Source organism: Lissotriton helveticus, chromosome 2_1 (genome assembly GCF_964261635.1).
Source record: "Lissotriton helveticus chromosome 2_1, aLisHel1.1, whole genome shotgun sequence".
NCBI classification, from domain to species: Eukaryota; Metazoa; Chordata; class Amphibia; order Caudata; family Salamandridae; genus Lissotriton; species Lissotriton helveticus.
In genome coordinates this window covers 1,675,521,921-1,675,538,873 of record NC_136059.1, presented here as the reverse complement: position 1 = coordinate 1,675,538,873, position 16,953 = coordinate 1,675,521,921, and positions in this window count along the sequence as shown.

The following is a 16,953-nucleotide window of genomic DNA, read 5'->3' as shown; positions in this document are numbered from 1 at the left end:
TTGGGAGGGCGACGTCGTCTCACCCGCTGCCATCCATCGGCCCGCGATGATGCGAGTCCCTCTCGCAGGCATTGGGACGACTGTTCCGCAAGCATGGTCTCCTCCTCCAGCTCAATATCTAGCAGGGTGCAGGCATCTCGCAGGGAGCGCATCTGGTGTAGGGTTCCCTGCCACTTGAAAATAATCCGGAAAGGGTGACCCCAAGAGTACGGTATCTCCTTGGCCTGGAGGAAGGACGTGACCGGGCGGAAGGATCTCCGCTTTTGGAGTGTGATGGCTGAGAGGTCTTGAAACAGTGCAACTGCGTGGCCTCGGAATTGTAGCGGTTGTTTCAGGCGTGCTTCACGTAGGATGCGTTCCTTTAAGGGAAAGTCCGGGAGGAATGCTAGAATGTCTGGTGGGGGGGCTGCAGTTCGCCGCGCCGGTCCCACTCTGTGCGCCCGGTCAATTCGGACCTCGAATTCGGCTGGTTCTCCAAGAATGTCCCGGAAGAGGTCTTGTAGGTAGCAGGTGATGCTGTTTCCCTCGGCGTTTAATGGAACTCCCCGTACGCGAACATTGTTCCTCCGAGAACGGTTCTCGAGGTCCTCAGTGTGTGCCTGAAGGTCCACTTGCTGTTCCCGGAGTTGGATCACCTCTTGCCTCAGGAATTCCACCTCCTCACTGCGTGCTAGGTCCGCTGATTCCACCGCTGCCACCCTCTCACCCAGGCCATCCACATCTCTGCGTAGTTCGCGTTGCTCCCCGGCCAGCTCCTGTTTCAGGGTCATGAAATCATCACGCAGCGTGTTGAACAGGGATTCCAGGAAGGCCCTCGTAATGGGAGCACCCCCGTCGTCCTGCATTGCTGCATCTGATGGGGCGGTGGGCAAGGGAGGCGTGAGTGTCTTGTCCCCTTTCGTTGCGGTCTTGGCCAGCATGTCATGGATCGTGCGGCCAGCCCTGCGGTTGGTGTTAGCCATAGTCTCGCGCCTCTCAGTGGCGCAGTGTGTGTGGAGAGGTCCCCGCCGGGGCACAGTAAGCAGTCTGTTGTCGAATCAGGGTGTGGGGGCGACCAAGCGAGTGGGTTCCTCCGCACAGTGCGTCCCCACGCGGTGCGCCAGGTGAGGTGGGAAGCTGGGCACGGTAAGCAGCTGGGTGTCCTGCGAGGGGGGGCCCCGGTGAGTTCAGAGCCCACGAGGGTCGCCGGATTGGGCGGCGGGCAGGGCCACTCGGCCAGGTGGGGTCGCCGTTCCTCGAGGCGGTGCAGGTTCCCGAGGGCGTCAAGGGGGGCCCGGCCGAGCTTTCTCACACAAATGGGGGGGCCAACGTGCACTGTCTATGTGCCAGGGAAGATGAGTGTATCGCCCCCCCCTGGAAGGCCCCCGCCGAAAATGCGGCAGCTCACCGTGTGGGTGGCCGCAGCCGAGTCTCGTGGCAGTCCCAGTCCTCCTCGGCAGTTGCTGACCGTCCGCCTGATAGGCCGCCGGATCTGGTCCCTCCGCACCCCTCAGCAGCGTAGGCGGTCTCGGGGTGTGGCCCCTCGGGGTGCTTTCAGGTCCCGACCACGGTCCGCCTCAGCCCCGTGCCGTGCTCTCTAGGCCGCACAGCCGGGGCCTCGATTTAGGTTGCGAACCCTGTGCCGCCGGGGGCCGCTCCCGCCCGGCCGCAATGCGCGGCAGGCTCCCGGCAGCAGCACACCAGGTGCCGGGTGAACTAGGCTGCCTGTCCGCCCCGCTCCGAACCCCCGCCTCTCCCAGGGTGTCGAGGGCTCCCTCGTCCCGCCCCGGCTAGGCCCGAGACCGGGGCCTCGATTTCTTCGACCTGCCTCGTTGCGGGGGTCCGGCCTCGTCGTCGCTCCTTGCAGTCGTTACCTCCAGTCAGCCGGCCCGAGCTCGGCCCCCGGGGTAGTGCGGCCCCCAGCAGCCTCCGACCGCCACCACTCATCCGTACTCCCCAGCAGTCGGGGTCTGCTAGAGTCCCGCCGGCCGATCACCGCACGGCGGGAAGACAGCGCAGCTCCGGGCTCGACTCGGCGTCTTCACCGGCAGGTCAGCCCAAGCGACCGGAGCTCGCCAAGTGCGCCAGCGCCGCTCTCCCTTGCGGTATCGGGAGGATGGTGGTGCTCAGAGGGGTAGAGGCGGTATTTAGGGGCTAAAAGGGGTTCAGGGCCGGGGAGCCTCTCGATCTAACGTCTGGTTAGGACGCCATCTTGGCCACGCCCCCCAGGAAAGGATTTTAGAGGTCCCACTTATAGTTGATCATCTCTGATGCAAGTATGTGATTGAGGTTTGAAGTTGTTATGGGGAGAGGGATAAGTTAGGGGCAGGGGTAGTTTATCATAGGTAATTAAAGATGTATAGTGAGGTTAAAGTTTTGTAAGGCATAAGGCCCATGTAATTTTGCAATGTGCACCTGTTTCAATAAAGTGGCCTTTTTCATACAACCCTGGTGTCAGTGGTCTGTACTGCCCTCTCTTACCCAGTGGGAAATCGGATGGCAGCCGACAACAGGGAGGGCTGCTGCCTGGGGTTTTTGGGGAGGTGATGCAGTCCGGGGGACTAAGCGAGGGTTTTGGGCTCTTTTTGGGCTACATACATAGCCCAACATGTATCCATACTAATATTATAAAGAGAGAGCCCAAACCTTTGAGTAACCACAGCACCAATCACAACACCCAATACAGCGTTGGAAAGGGCAGTTGCAGCAGAAGGACATAGGCTATGCAGACGGCCACCATATACATTTAAAAAAAGGTAAAAGAACCGTGCCAGCAAAGTAGTCCCTTGTGGGCGTGTCTGCGTTCTGCTGTGGGCGTGACAAATGCTGGGAGCGTGTGGTACGTTCCGCCCTTCATGCCATGTGAGTCGTAATTGCGCCGCATTTTCTGTCAATAATTTTAGACATTTGAAGTGAATAGACCCTCTAACCATGAACATGTAGTCGCATATTGGGCACAGTGAGTCTTTTACATATGTATTTAGGCTCAGAAACACATTCAAACATGGCGCTCATGGTGTTACACGAGGGGTTAGTCCTATGTCTGTGTCCATGGTTAAACTTTATTAACATGCTGACTGTCTGGTGTAATTGACACACTCACGAAGGCAGTATGCCGAAACGCGTTTGTGCAGTTTCTCTTATTAAACCTTTGCGTGGTTACTACATCCCTCTTTGAGTGCTGTGTCTTTTCTGCAAAGAGAAGAAAAGTTGGATATATATATATATCCAGACTAATATTATAAAGAGAGAGCCCAAACCTTTGAGGCAGGTAATCTCAGTAACCACAGCACCAATCACAACACCCAATACAGCGTTGGAAAGGGCAGTTGCAGCAGAAGGACATAGGCTATGCAGACGGCCACCATATACATTTAAAAGGTAAAAGAACCGTGCCAGCAAAGTAGTCCCTTGTGGGCGTGTCTGCATTCTGCTGTGGGCGTGTGCTGGGGGCGTGACAAATGCTGGGAGCGTGTGGTACGTTCCGCCCTTCATGCCATGTGAGTCGTAATTGTGCTGCATCAAGGGGCATGCTGGGGGCGTGACACGCTGGGGCCGTGACAAACGCTGTGGGTGTGTGTCCGCGCTGTGGGTGTGTGTCCGCCCTTCATGCCATGTGAAGCGACAATTACGCAATTGCGCCGCATCAAGGGGCATGCTGGGGGCGTGACAAACGCTGGGGGCGTGTGCTACGTTCCGCACTTCATGCGATCTGGGTCGAACATTAATCAGATCGTCTGCTGTGGCCGTGTGCTGGGGGCGTCACAAAGGCGTTCACCTCGAAGCGCGGTAAGTAACCATTCGCAAGACTGCCTTGGGGTACTGCCGGTTGTCTCACACATACTGGGGGTGCCGAATGCAGTGTGTGCCTTGGCCTGGGTGCATCTGAAAGGGCCGAACGCAGTGTGTGGCTTGGCCTGGGTGTGTCTAAATAGCACTCTGGGCCGAAGAGCGTCATTCACGACTCACACAATTCTAATTGTTAGACGGTCACCGCTGGCCCTCAAGTGGGGGCACACGCGACTGAGCGTGCCTGCGGGGACAATTACTGCAGCCTCTCATGCGCGCTGTTACTGAACTATCACATTAAACCAAATTACACGCGCCTGCTAACATCAGCCAGGGCTGTAGCTGGGCTCAGGCTGCAGATCACTACACTAATTACATGCGCCTGCTAACATGAACCAGGGCTGCAGCTGGGCCTCATTCGGGGGGACACGCGCCTGCTAACATCAACCAGGGCTGCAGCTGGGCCTCAAGCGGGGGAACATGCGAATGACCATATCTGAATACACACATTACACACATTCTATTTCATACCCGGACAACGTCGTGACGGGCTGCTTGTATATATATATATTATATATATATATATATATATATATATATATATATATATATATATATATATATATATATATACATATATATAAATATATATATATATATATATATATCTATATCTATATATCTATATATAGTGCTGCCATTTTGGGTGCCAGTCACCGTTTTATTGTGGTAGCATGGTGGCTGGATCTTTTTGTCCTCGCCCTCCCGTCCCTAAATCAAAGTTTTTGGGGGAGGGTGGTTTCTTTCCCTCAGTATTTCGGGAAGTTTTTCTGGTCTAGGTATGTTTTGTTGGTACGGGTGCATAGGGGAAGATTTGTGCTCAGAGTGTCACTTGATTCAGGTGCACTAGTGATTGGCTGTGAAGTTGCCAGGATTTACAGAAGTTTATTGTTTGTCAGCGGCAGTTTAGGCTGAAACGGAACGGGTAGAAAGTGCACGCCTGGATGACATAGAAAGTTCAAGGTTAGGTAGGACGTTCAGGTAGGAAAAGGGAAAATATTTTATGGGTCCCACTTACAGATGATCAGCCCTGATTGAAGTATGTTATTGAGGTTTGAAGTTTTTAATGGGGGGAAGGATAAGTTAGGGGTGAGATGTAGTTTATCATAGGTGATTAAAGATGTGTGGTGAGGTTATAGTTTTGTAAGGCAAAAGGCCCAGGTATGTTGTAAAGTAAACCTGTTTCAATAAAGCGGCCTTTTTCACACAACCCTGGTGTCAGTGGTCTGTACTGGTCCCTCTTCCCCAATTCAACACCAGGCCTTACTTTTGGCATGGCTCTTTCCTAAGCTGCGGTGGTTGGCAAAACCCCACTGCGCACAACCTTCCCCATCTCTGTCTTTTTTCTCTGTCTTTGTATCGTTCTGACTCACACTGTTTCTTTTTTTTTTAATTGTTTTTATTAATGCAAGAACAAAAAGAAACAATAACAACAGGTGAAATAGCAATTGTCATCATTGCGAGGGTCAACTTGTCGTTTGTACAGAATCTCAAAGTCAGTCAAATCACTTTATTCGGTTAAATAAAACCATAAAAGTACAGAACATACAAATATAGACCCTTACAAAATACATTTGGCCAGAGTATTTCATAAAATTCATATTATAATACAGAAATATACACTACCGGATTTAAAACATAAATAAATATGTAAAAACAATCTGATAAAAGACAATCAATTACGTAGATTCCTGAGTCTCACAGCTGCTACAAAAAAACTTGCTATATAAAAAATTTCGCAAGGCTCATTCAAGAGTTGGAGGTACATTAGAGCCGGTTTAACCTAGGTAAATCCCTTTCTCTTTAGAACAGGAAGTAAAAACTTCTTTCTGATATCATTATAATGTTCACAGAACATGGTGAAATGCATGGTATCTTGAGATGAAAAATTGTCACAGGTACAAGGCCCTAGCTCATTTTGTTTGCACCACCCTTGTGGATTACCTAGAGAGAGGTATATATAATTAAACCAAAACCTAGTTAAAAGCAAACGATGGAATGGCCTATTTACAATTTCCAAATATGGTTCCATCGTAGGTACAGTCTTTAAAAGGTAATGTGCTCTAACGGACGTTTCCTTAAATCCAACTCTTCTCGCTCACTTGACCACACATTCAGGAGCTGTGTTCTGACCCGCACCAGATCAGCATGCACAATCTTATCCGGGTGATCAAAAAGATCTTGGCAGCCCACATCGGCTAATAGATTCTTGATGTAATACAGCCAAGCAATTTTATTAGCTCCATCCAAAGAGATACAATCCCTTATGATGCTGTGATTTAGGGCAAGTTGTGGATTAAGCCACGTTTTTAACCGGCAAATCACTGGAGCTAGCTTCAATTTACCCATTATACAACTCATCCCTAATTCTTGATGTACAGCAAAAGTTGAAGTAGATTGGGGGACCGACAAAAGATTGCGGAGAAACTTGTTCTCCACTCTCTGTAACCCCTCCATCGGCCTATAGCCCCAAATGGGTGAACCATACATAGCTATTGCTATACACTTGGATTTGTATATATTTAAAATAGCCTCTACCGGTTTTGCCCCTAGCCGCTGTGCGAAGCTATTTACTGCCGCAATTGCTCTAGTCATCGCATTGATCCTGACCTTAAGTTGTGGGGCCCAAGTCCCTCTCACAGAACAATACATACATAATTGGTATCACGTGGAACCCTGTGCTTCTGCTTCTACCTGCCGCACCGGGGGCGCACATATCTCACCATGATGATTATTCCATGCCCTCCAGATCTTCCCCCATCTCTCCGGGCAACCCCTAGCCACATATACTGCCCTCTCCCTAAACATACACCAGTCCAAATCCTCCGCCCACTTGGAAATTCGGGGTGGCTGGCTGGCTCCCCACAACTGAGCAATATTTTGTTTCGCCACCATGCACGCCAGTGTCACCCATTGTTTCAAATACACGTTCAAATCCGTGGGTTCCCACACATTCAGTATACGTCTCTGGGCTTCTGGTCGTATCTTCTCCCCCAATACTTCTTTCATCTCGTCATGAACCCTTGTCCAGAAGTCTTGTATTTCCACACAATGCCAAAGGATATGCATGAAAGTGCAAGTTCTCCACACCCTCTTCTACACTCACCACTCACCGCTCACCCCATATGCACTAATCGAGGCCCTGTAATAATCGTAACCACTTTAGGGGGGGAAACTGCCTCTACCCAATCTTCGTCGTCCAACTCCAACCCATCTGACCCTACAAAGCTCTAATACGTCCCAGCGGATCTTCCATATTGTTTACAAGCTTTTTATATATTAAGGAGATAGTCTTCTCCGGGATGTGCCCCTCTAGCATTCGATCCTCAAGAGGAGAGGCCTCCGGAAGCATGGTGAGAAGGGCATGTCTAATCTGTCGATACCGATAATGCTCATTATCATGCAGACTGTACTGTTGTTTGAGAAAAGTCAAATGTATGCACTTTATCTCCTCCCCAAACATTCTTAATCTGGCTGATCCCAATGTGATCCCATTTGTCAAATCCTTTAGACTTCCACAAGCTCCCAAGACTCTCAGAGCTGAACAGGGGGTGTCCAACGTCAACCTACCCTCCCATCCCAAACATCTGTTAGCAGCGTGCCACACATGCACTGCATGGGCTGTCGGGCCCGCCAGTGAGAACCTACCAGGCCAGGCATACAAGGCCCTGATGATATCCCCACCCGGTGTCTGTCCGCGGTCCATCGCATAGCCTGGGTCCCCAGGGGGACTATAAACAATATGATTCACCGCTGCAAGTTGCGAGGCCCAATAGTATTTCCTTAAATCCGGGAGTACGATGCCCCCATCGTACCATGGGAGCGTTAGTTTAACAAAAGCTATACGTGGTCTACCTTCCCAAAGAAGCTGCCTCTGAAGTGACTCTATCTCCTTAAAATAGGATGCCGGTACTGGGTCTATTGTATTCTGAAGTACGTATAAAAGCCGAGGCAAGGCCATCATTTTAAATAGCACGGCCCTCCCAAGCAATGATAGTGGAAGAGCTTTCCAGCACTCCACATCGTTTTTAAAAGGGTTGGTGAGGTACAGCAGGATATCCTCCGCATACAGCAACATTTTATCCTCCCACTCCGGCGTCCACCGCAAGCCACGTATAGACCGATCCCATCTGACCCACGCCGCCAGAGGCTCCAGTGCCAGAGCAAAAAGAAGCGGAGACAGAGGGCATCCCTGTCTTGTGCCTCTCCCAAGAGAAAAATCGGCTGATTTACAGTTATTTACAACCACCCTGGCCAAAGGATTGCCATACATCAACCGTACCCATCCAATAAACTCAGAACCATAGCCCAATTTATCCAAAAACGCAAACAAATAGGTCCATTCGACCCTGTCAAACGCCATAGTGGCATCCGAGGACACCAGGACCACCGGCTCCAATATCTTTTGGGAACCGCCCAGGATCCCATGTAGCCTCTGCAGGTTCAGAGCTGTGTTCCGACGCGGCATGAAGCCGGATTGATCGGGGTGTATCAAGGTTGTGACGACCTTGACCAACCTGGTGGCGAGCACCTTCGCTAAAATCTTAGGCTCAGCTTTGAGCAGCGAGATGGGCCTGTATGAGGAACTTAATGTCTTAGGTTTGCCTGCCTTGTGGATAACCGCAATATTTGCCACCCGCTGGTCGTAAGGAAGCTGACCTATTTCCTTACTCTCCAGGAACATAGCCCGGATATATGGAGCGATTTTATGAGCATTCAATTTGTACAATTCTATTGGTATCCCATTGGGGCCCGTTGCCTTCCCAGATTTTATACCTCTAATCGCCTGCGCGACTTCGTCGTCAGTAAAAGGGGAGTCCAAATATTTCCTACCATCTTCAGATAATCCCGGCATGCAAATATCCTTAATCATTTCACTATTCTCTGCCTCCGTAAACCCACCGACTGTGGTGTACACCCCTTTGTAGTACTCAGAAAATTCATCTGCCACTGCCTGCGGATCTGTAATTCTGTCAGATCCTAGCCCCTCTAGCTCCGGCACTAACCTAGAGGCCCATTCCGCACGCTCCAGCCAAGCAATCAGCTTACCAGCCTTGTCCCCAAGTTCATATATTTGACTCTGTATGGCATTATTTTGGACAATGGCTCTCTCCCTGGCAAGGCATTTGTATTCATCTTGTCTTAACTTCAATAGGTGAAGGTCTTCCTGAGCGGCAGATCTAGCCACCCTTTCCTCTAATCTTATCACATCGGCCTCTACCCTAACCACCTCCACCTGGTTTTTCCTCTTCCTGCCCGCCACCTAGGATAGGATCTCACCCCTCACCACGACCTTGTATGCCTCCCACAAAGACTGCTCTGAAGCGACAGTACCCACATTTTCCAGGAAATAGCGTTCCGAAACCCGGAGAACCTCCTTTTTGGTAGTGGGATCTTTCAAATGCCACGCACTAATCGGAGCTACCCTGCCCACCGCTGGCTGTCCGAGCTCAATCTGTAACCACATTGGGGAGTGATCCGAGATGCCCCTGCCGAGGTACCGTGCCTCTCTAACTGTAGCAGCCATAGCTGCCGGTATCAATATGTAATCTAACCTAGACATACTATTATGCACGGCGGATACGTGAGTAAAATGCGTCTGCGTCGGATTACGCAACCGCCAGCTATCAACCAACCCCAACGTTTCCAGGAAGTTCGGGAGCCACCTCTGTGACGGCCTTTGCGGTCGTACTGGAAATCTATCAATCCCCCCATCAAGTACTGGATTAAAATCACCCACCAACACCAGGAGGCCCAAGGGCAATGTCAGAAAAAAGGCCCTCAGGTCTCGGAAAGTATCAGACTGAAGGTCAGGTGGTACATATATTGACAAAAAGGTCACCGTCGTCCCCCCAACTGCCCCGAAACTCCGACATATCTGCCTCTTTGATCCGACCATGTAGCCTGAATCGCCAAAGGGAAGGAGTTATTTGTCAGAATACCAACTCCCCTGGACCCCGATGTAAACCCAGCATGCGCCACCAATTTATACCCCCCTTTATGGAGGGCCATGCATCGATTACCGATAAGGTGTGTCTCCTGCATTAATACCACTTCCGGGGAGTGCCTTCTAACAAGTTGATTTACCACCCCTCTCTTAATACTGTCACCCAGGCCATTTACATTCCAGCTCAGTACCCTTATCCCCGATCCCTGACTAGCATGCGACATTCAACCCACACCACTAGCGTCCTGCTGCAACATTGCCACCTCATGTAAAAAGCCCAAACAATGCAATTATTTCTACATAAAATAAAATCAAAGAACGAAACCAGAAAACCCATCCCCGTATCGCCCCTCCCCTCTGCACCCCTGCGCATGGCAAATACCCATCCCCAACTTGCAGTGTGCCTGTCGTCCCATACTTCCCCAAACAATTAACTAAAAGTAGTAACGGGAAAGAAACCAAAGCCACGCCCCTCCCCCCGCCTCCAGAGTAATCAATTGTGCCCCATGTTTACAGTTATTTTATTCACAACAACGAGAATGGTTACGTTCTTGCCCCAACTTTCGAGCCTCTCCGCCAGTTTCCATAAGTCCCTGGACCCTGTCTTACTGTTCAAGTCTCTCCTCCTCAGATCTGGACTCGTGTTCTGCACCTCCACCTGTGGGCTTACTATCAATCCAGTCTGCTGTCACCTCTGGATTATCGAAGAACCAGGTCTTCCCTTCCATTTCTACTCTTAAGCGAGCCGGATACATCATCGCATACTGCAGCCCCCTATCCCTTAACTTTCTCATCACTGGTAGGAAACTGTGTCTCTGTTTCTGAACTGTCTGGGTGAAATCCGGGAAGAAGGCGAGCGTCGTGTTCTCATATCGTAGTGGGGTCCCCACCCTCTCCGCCTGCAGGATGGCATCACGGTCACGAAAATGAAGCACTCTGGCAATCATTGGTCGAGGGTGCGCCCCGGGTCTAGGTCTTCCCCCTGGCACTCTGTGGGCCCTCTCTATAGTGAAGTAGTTGCTAAGACCCTTCGGCTTGAGATGGTTTAGGATGATATCTTCTACAAATAGATGCGGTATCAGACCTTCTGATTTCTTGTGCACTCCCAGAATGCGAACGTTGTTGCGCCTGGCTCTCCCTTCGTAATCATCCAGCTTCCGGTCCGTGGCTTCTCGTGACGTCTTCAAGGCGCATACCTCCCGCTGCAGTTCCGCTACAACATCTATTAGGCTTTCCGTCTTGATGTCTAATGACTTGACCTTCTCGTTTACCTTCGTAAGATCTGCCCAAATCAAATTCAACTCTATAGTGACTGCATCCAGCTTATTTTCCAATGATTCCATTTTGCCACCAAGTGAAGACTGAACTCCATTGATTGCCGCCATAACGTCCGCCTGGGTTGGCTCAGTCAGAGTGTCCGGTATGTCTCCCCCTTCAGACTGGGTCTTCCTGGGCTCCGCCGGGGATCCCTTGGGCATCGCGTAGCGATCTAGTTTGTTAGATTGCACATGTTTTGCCCCCTTCGAGGACCTGGGCGCCGGCTTGTCCGAGTCAGGTTTCGTCGCCTCGCTCTCCTCTCTCGCATGGAAGGCCGCAAATCTCAACTGGGTAACCTGCCACAGAGATCAGCAATGATCCAGTGCTCTGGGACTCAGAGTGCAGCATGAACAACAAACAAACTTAGAGGTCTAAATCAGAAACCTGATCTGAATATCTTTCAAAATACCTTCATGTCTAAAAAGTACAACAAGATAAAGAAGTGGCTAACAGTTATGAACAACAGACCAGATCGCCAAGAAAAGGGCCACCTGTAATTGCTAATCAAAACCCATTATGGATTCCCATCAATAACTTGTATGGATCAATGTTTTCATTTGGTAATCCTGCCAGGGTATTCTGTTTCTTGATCATTGAGACATACGGCATACCCCCATCTTTGGCATGGGGTAATGACCTACAATTACTAGATTAGACCAAATGATGATGATCTGATGGGAAAGTGCAGTGCAAAAAAATTAAGATGAATGTGATGGTTAAAACAGGATAGGGAGCTTTAACAAAAATTACTTTATTGGGCATAAGCCCCTTCCTTGTTAAAAACAAGAACAGTGCAACAACATAAACGCAGTTTAAACAAATAGCTGCGAGAGGACCAACATGTTTCAGCCTATTATGGGAGGAAACCCAAGGCTTTCGTCAGGGTCTCTGTTCTCAAAGAATGCTACTGCCAAATTAGTGAGAAACGTGTGAAAAAATTATAATAAAAAACACACAAGTGAACTAATAACAGTAAAGGATATATTTCTCCTATATCTGTTTCAATTCCTCCTTGGCACCTGGTGTGATCTACAACAACAAAAACATATGTGGACCCTTATTAGGTTCAAAGGTCTGTTAAAAACGGTAATCTATTCATTAGTGTTCAAGATTTTCAAGTACTCCCCCAGTGTGCCCGGGGAAAGGACCTCACCTCTTCCTGGACCTGGCTCAGGTAAATGTGAGACCCCGCTCTGTAAGGACAAGACAACCCCTACACTTAGTATAGATAGAGCGAGCCCTTTTTACCCTGCTCTCTCTATTAATAATGCTTGGGGTGCACCAATGTGTCTTGCACATAGAGCCTGACTTCCTGGTATAAAGTTATCACCCAAGAGAGTCCTCGCACCCACATACAACTCTCTAGCTAGACTTTACAAAAAATATTTCAGCATATGTAGTTTAAATAAACTCAAAAAATGATTGCCAATACAGCAAAAAGACCTTTTGTCCCCTATTCAAGGCTGACAGATAAAAGGGGCCAAACTTTTAATGAGACAACCATGAGGTAGTTGGCTTGTTTATCACTATTTAATGTTAACCAAGTCCTCATAAAACAAGTGCCAAAAAACAGCCCAGACTGATTCTAGAGCCTACCTGTCCGTCGTTGTCCCAAACGATGACTGAGTCAGGGGGAGGCATTGGGCTGCTCGAAAGAGCCTCTATTTCATACGCTGAGACCAGCTTAACTCGCGTACTCTCGCGAGATTTTGATGGACTACAGAATGATGTCACCAGACCAGGAAGGAGTAGTTTTAACAAACCGCAGCCTGATTTTATTTAAACATAGTGTTGGAAATATCAAACAGAAAAGGGAAACATTTCGTAAACTCTACAGGATGATGTCACCAAACCAGGAAGGAATAGTTCAAAGCAACCCCAGCTTAACTCGCGTAATCTCGCGAGATTTTGACGGACTACAAAATGATGTCACCAGACCAGGAAGGAGTAGTTTTAACCAACCACAGCCTGGTTGTATTTAAACATTGTGTTGGAAATAGCAAACAAAAAAGAGGGAAACATTTCCTAAGCTCTACAGGAAGGGTTAGGAAAAACAGATTGCGTATACCGGGATATAGTTGTTAAAGCAAACAGTGTTTACCGATGACATCTTTAATCGCGTGCTCTCGCGAGATTTCAAACGGACTACAGGATGATGTCACCAAAACAGGAAGGAGTAGTTCTAAAGCAACCCCAGCTTAACTCGCGTACTCTCACGGGATTTTGGACGGACTACAGGGTCATGTCACCAAACCAGGAAGGAGTAGTTCCAACCAACCACAGTATCAAGAATGGTACAAACCCCAGATCTTATGAAATAGAAGCAAACTACAGAGTAATGTCCCTCAAATAACAGCTATAGTTAAGCAGAAAATAAGCTCAGCTATATGCACTCAACAACTATCGTCTCTTGCATCTTCTGAAAGTTATAAAGACACTTAGTATGGTAGTCTTATAGGTATCATAGAATGCTGCAAACACGTAATAGTGATAAAATAACTCCAACTGTTAAGAACAACATGGAGTGGAATCACATCTTACTGACAGGGTGGTCATAATCATTGTAAATTGAACCACGGAATATCATCGTTGAGCCCAATCCTGTCAGTGCGTAATTTGAAGACCCATTTCTGTTCCTTATAAAATAGGAATTTTGATATATCACTTATATGTGATGGAATAAACGGTTTCTCAAGAACAACCCACATAAAATCTGTTTCACTGTGGTTGTGTTGTAAAAAATGTTTAGTTAATCTTGAGACATCTTTTCTGCAACAAAACGTGCTTTTATGTTCTTGCATCCTCACTCGCACCTTCCTGGTGGTCATGCCTATATAGTGTAAATTACACGGGCATGTGATTTGGTAGATCAGGTTAGTGCTGTTACAGTTAGTAAAGTGTCTCAACTGCCAAGGGTGGTCGGTGCCTATGTCGATGCTTGTTGTCTTGGTCGTTAAAGGACAGACCGAACATCCCCCACATGGATGGTGTCCCATTACGGGAGGTAAGTCCCACAAGGTGCCCACCTCTCTGGTAGAAGTTTCTCGAGGACGGGTGTGTATCAGGCGGTCCCTTAGATTGCCCGACCTCTTAAATGCAAAAAGGGGAAACTCAATCTTATCATTGCTACTGTTTAGTATGCGCCAACGACGCCTAATGATTTTCTGGATACAATTGGATTTAGTATTATAGGTAGTAACCAGAGTCAGGCGATCCAGTTTGGTCTTCTCTCCTTTCGGTTCAAGAAGTGCCTCACGATGATTGTTGGCTGCACGTTTCAACGATTGTTTGATGAGTTTCCTAGGATAATGTCTACTGGTTAGCTGTTCCGATAATTCCTCTGCATGATGTGCAAAAGTTTCTGGAGTTGAACAATTCCGCCGAACTCGGAGGAATTGCCCAAAAGGCAAATTATCGCGTAGGGATTTGGGGTGCTGACTCTCATATAGGAGTAGCGAATTTCTTGCCATCGGTTTTTTATACAATTCACTTTCGAGACCAGTCTCCGTCGTGTAGATGGAGAGGTCCAGAAAGGAAACCTTCTCTTTGCTTGTTTCGATGGTAAAGTGTAAGAAATCGTTCTGATTATTCAGCCACCGATGGAAGTTTGTAACTGAATCTATGTCCCCTCTCCACACCACTAGAACATCATCTATATAGCGTTTCCACCACAATATAGACGAGAAAAAGGGGTTAGTTGGATTTAACACTGTTGTCTGTTCGAACATATGGACATACAGGTTTGCTAACGAAGGAGCAAAAATGCTGCCCATGCTCGTCCCTGAGACTTGATGGTATACCGTGTCTTCGTACCTGAAAATTTTTTCTTTCATAGCTATGGTGGCTAAAGACATAATGAAAGGTACAGGGGTGATAGAGTCAAGTTCAGTGTCACCCAGGATGGATCTGATGGTCTCCAAAGTCTCATCCTGGGGGATCGAGGTATACAGGGACTCGACATCTAGGGAGACTAGATAGTCTGTCTCCTGGTTGAAAGGGATATCCGGGATCACCCTCAGGACATCTGTGGTTTCTTTCAGATAAGTAGGCATAGTGCGCACTATTGGTCTGAGGAAGTGATCTACAAAAGCCGAAAGGGGCTCTAGAACTGATCCTTGGCCAGAAATAATAGGCCTCCCTGCTGGTGGTCTCTGAGGTTTATGCACCTTAGGTAAGGTGTAGAAGTAGGGCATAATGGGATGTTGTGTCTGTAAAAATTGGGACTCTAAAGGAGTTATCCAACCTTCTGTTAAGGCTTCCTCTGTTAAGATATTAATCTCATTCATTAGTCTTGGGGTAGGATCTATAGTGAGTGGCTGGTATGCATTGGTGTTACTCAGCTGTCGAAGGCATTCAGTCCTATAAGTCTCCACATCTTGTAGTACAATCGATCCCCCTTTGTCGGCAGGCTTGATAATTACTGAGGAATCCTCAGTTAATGTTTTCAAAGCTTGTCTCTCCATTCTGGACAGATTATTATAGCCAGACTTAGGGGAGATCCAGATTTTTTCAATGTCATCTTTGACCGCCTGTTCAAAGGTGAACACTTGGGACGGTATGGCATGTGTTGGAGGTAGGAAAGTAGATTTGGGTCTTAGGCCGGTATTGACATCTCTCTCCAAATCAGACTCCTCATTACTTCTATTGTTAAAGAAGTAATGTAGTCGCAGTTTCCGAAAAAATTGGGCTAATTCAATCTGGAGTAAAAATGGATCGCCATTATCTGTCGTCACAAAGCCCAACCCTTTATTAAGAACCACTTCTTCAATGGCAGACAAGGTTTTCTTACTTAGATTAATCACCAAACTAGTCTCAGGTTGTAAGCCTACTCCTGAGCATTCTGTCTGGTGTGGCTCCTGGTCCCGGTATGAGGACCTGCCGTATCTTCCCATTGGACCTGTGGTTGTCCTTGTGTTTGTCTTCTTTTGCCCCGAGATCGTCAGGGGCCAAACGGTAAAAAAGGCTGATTATTGTATTGTGGGTAGCCTGGAAAAGGGCCCATTGGTGGCTGGAATGGCTGCTGAAAATTGCCCGGATGTCCCCACGGTGCTGGAGGCCACCACATTTGTCCTGCCATGTTATACTGTCCTCTATGGTTCTGATATCTACCAGCCCTACCAGACCTACCTCGGCCGCCACCAGCAGGTGTTTGTGGATTGGAAGCTCCTTGGTCACTGCCTGAATCAGAGCTAGACCCAGAGTAGTTGGATCCATACATACGCCCGCTGCGACTGAAGTCGGGGGCTTTATAGTTGTCACTCGTGTATGGGTATATACGTTCAAGGTTGAACTTGGCCAAGTCCTTTTTGAACTTATCTACCTTAGTCTGCAAAATGAGATAAAAAAACTCCTTGTTTGATTTATCTGACTCGTCTTTCTGTTTCTTAAAGGCTGTCGGGGTAACTGTAGCGCGGATTTGGCCCTCGAGGGTTTGTATTTCCACTAAAATGCCATCTGCCACCCGCTTGGCTGTACTGATAATTAGTATCAGCCAATCGCGGGTGCAGCGCCACGCAATCATCGACCAGTCCTTAAGAAAGGGTTTATCAGTGAGAAAAAGGCGAGGGGCATTCGTTACTATAAGCCCCGGGGGGGCACAACTTGCCCTTAGATACTCTGCCATGGTGATCCCGTGTGCCTTTGTACGAGAATGAGCTTTTTTGAGTGTGAGAGCTTTAGTCCAGTCATCAATGGCAGTTACAGCAGGTGCTGGTAAGGTCTCAAGAATACTGGGCATATTGTCTAAGATAGATTGGTATATTGCATCATCATAGGCTAAACCGCTGCGTTCAGCCATGTTTGTGAGCTATTTAGAGAGTGAAGGGAGCAAAGAAAAACTAGGGACCGGTATAATACCCGAA